This window comes from Styela clava, chromosome 14, assembly GCF_964204865.1.
Source record: "Styela clava chromosome 14, kaStyClav1.hap1.2, whole genome shotgun sequence".
In the NCBI taxonomy this organism is placed as follows: domain Eukaryota; kingdom Metazoa; phylum Chordata; class Ascidiacea; order Stolidobranchia; family Styelidae; genus Styela; species Styela clava.
Genome location: NC_135263.1, coordinates 7,713,426 through 7,715,925, shown reverse-complemented (window position 1 = coordinate 7,715,925; position 2,500 = coordinate 7,713,426). Strand labels below are relative to the sequence as shown.

The window sequence follows — 2,500 nt, the reverse complement described above, 5'->3', positions numbered from 1 at the left end:
CCTAACCCTAGGTAAGGCATGTCAGAGCGAAAGACAGTAATTTCGAATGAGCCAAGAAAGAGCGGTGCGGGGCCGGTCGGAGCGCACCCTTTTCTCGGTGGCTGGCGGGCGAGAGAGTGCTGCGTCGCCGGCATCGGCGTCGAAAGAAGCCGAGCCGAAAAAAGTTAAAGTACAAACGTGCAAGCATACTAACCTAACCCTAGGTAAGGCATGTCAGAGCGAAAGACAGTAATTTCGAATGAGCCAAGAAAGAGCGGTGCGGGGCCGGTCGGAGCGCACCCTTTTCTCGGTGGCTGGCGGGCGAGAGAGTGCTGCGTCGCCGGCATCGGCGTCGAAAGAAGCCGAGCCGAAAAAAGTTAAAGTACAAACGTGCAAGCATACTAACCTAACCCTAGGTAAGGCATGTCAGAGCGAAAGACAGTAATTTCGAATGAGCCAAGAAAGAGCGGTGCGGGGCCGGTCGGAGCGCACCCTTTTCTCGGTGGCTGGCGGGCGAGAGAGTGCTGCGTCGCCGGCATCGGCGTCGAAAGAAGCCGAGCCGAAAAAAGTTAAAGTACAAACGTGCAAGCATACTAACCTAACCCTAGGTAAGGCATGTCAGAGCGAAAGACAGTAATTTCGAATGAGCCAAGAAAGAGCGGTGCGGGGCCGGTCGGAGCGCACCCTTTTCTCGGTGGCTGGCGGGCGAGAGAGTGCTGCGTCGCCGGCATCGGCGTCGAAAGAAGCCGAGCCGAAAAAAGTTAAAGTACAAACGTGCAAGCATACTAACCTAACCCTAGGTAAGGCATGTCAGAGCGAAAGACAGTAATTTCGAATGAGCCAAGAAAGAGCGGTGCGGGGCCGGTCGGAGCGCACCCTTTTCTCGGTGGCTGGCGGGCGAGAGAGTGCTGCGTCGCCGGCATCGGCGTCGAAAGAAGCCGAGCCGAAAAAAGTTAAAGTACAAACGTGCAAGCATACTAACCTAACCCTAGGTAAGGCATGTCAGAGCGAAAGACAGTAATTTCGAATGAGCCAAGAAAGAGCGGTGCGGGGCCGGTCGGAGCGCACCCTTTTCTCGGTGGCTGGCGGGCGAGAGAGTGCTGCGTCGCCGGCATCGGCGTCGAAAGAAGCCGAGCCAAAAAAAGTTAAAGTACAAACGCGATGCTAATGAGCGAGCCGTTGTCTCGACTAATATGTAGGGGGCGTTCGATCGAGCGTCTGGCTTGAGCGCTTGTCGGCCTAGCAGAACGGTCGCATTGTTATGCCCGGGTTTTAGGCACCGCTGCAGGCGGCCGGCAGAGCTCTTGTTTGTGCGAAACTGAATGGATCGAGCCCGAGAGAGGGCGAGCAAAGAAAAAACGCAAATCGCTCCGCCTGGCACTGCCGGCGAGAGCGTGGACGTCGCGGCCAGCGACTGTCGAAGCTGAGTACGGCCGCAGGCGATCGCCTCGGTCTTAAACGAATGCGACGAGCACGCGCCGGGCGGCCCAGCAAGGGCCGAGCGCAGCTGTCGCAGCTATCTGGTTGATCCTGCCAGTAGTGATATGCTTGTCTCAAAGATTAAGCCATGCAGGTGCAAGTACGAGTTCTCGTAAAGCGAAACTGCGAATGGCTCATTAAATCAGTCTTGGTTTATTTGGTCTCGTAAGCGAAGTGGATAACTGTGGTAATTCTAGAGCTAATACATGCATTAAGCGCCGACTTCGGGAGGCGCGCTTTTATCAGATCAAAACCGACCGGGTTCGTCCTGTGACGTTTGATGACTCTGGATAACCACGCGGATCGTACGGTCTCTGCACCGACGACGTATCATTCAAGTGTCTGCCCTATCAACTGTCGAAGGTACGCTACGTGCCTACCTTTGTGATAACGGGTAACGGGGAATCAGGGTTCGATTCCGGAGAGGGAGCCTGAGAAACGGCTACCACATCCAAGGAAGGCAGCAGGCGCGCAAATTACCCATTCCCGACACGGGGAGGTAGTGACGAAAAATAACAATACAGGACTCTAACGAGGCCCTGTAATTGGAATGAGTACATCCTAAAACTCTTAACGAGTATCCATTGGAGGGCAAGTCTGGTGCCAGCAGCCGCGGTAATTCCAGCTCCAACAGTGTATGCTAAAGTTGTTGCGGTTGAAAAGCTCGTAGTTGGATTTTGGGCGAGCGCCGCCGGTCCGTCGCAAGGCGTGTCACTGGTTGCGTTCGCCTCACCTTCGGTTCTCCGTCGGTGCTCTTGACTGAGTGTCGGCGGTGGCCGATAAGTTTACTTTGAAAAAATTAGAGTGTTCAAAGCAGGCTGTTCGCCTGCATAGTGTTGCATGGAATAATGGAATAGGACCTCGGTTCTATTTTGTTGGTTTTCGGAGCACGAGGTAATGATTAAGAGGGACAGACGGGGGCGTCCGTACTCTGCCGTTAGAGGTGAAATTCTTGGATCGGCGGAAGACGAACTACTGCGAAAGCATTCGCCAAGAATGTTTTCTTTAATCAAGAGCGAAAGTCAGAGGTTCGAAGACGATC

General features: G+C 54.3%; 1 pseudogene; it reads left to right on the top strand.

Moving 5' to 3' along the window:
* Positions 1-1,499: 1,499 nt before the first annotated feature.
* Positions 1,500-2,100, top strand: LOC144432285 (small subunit ribosomal RNA; annotated as a pseudogene).
* Positions 2,101-2,500: the final 400 nt, after the last annotated feature.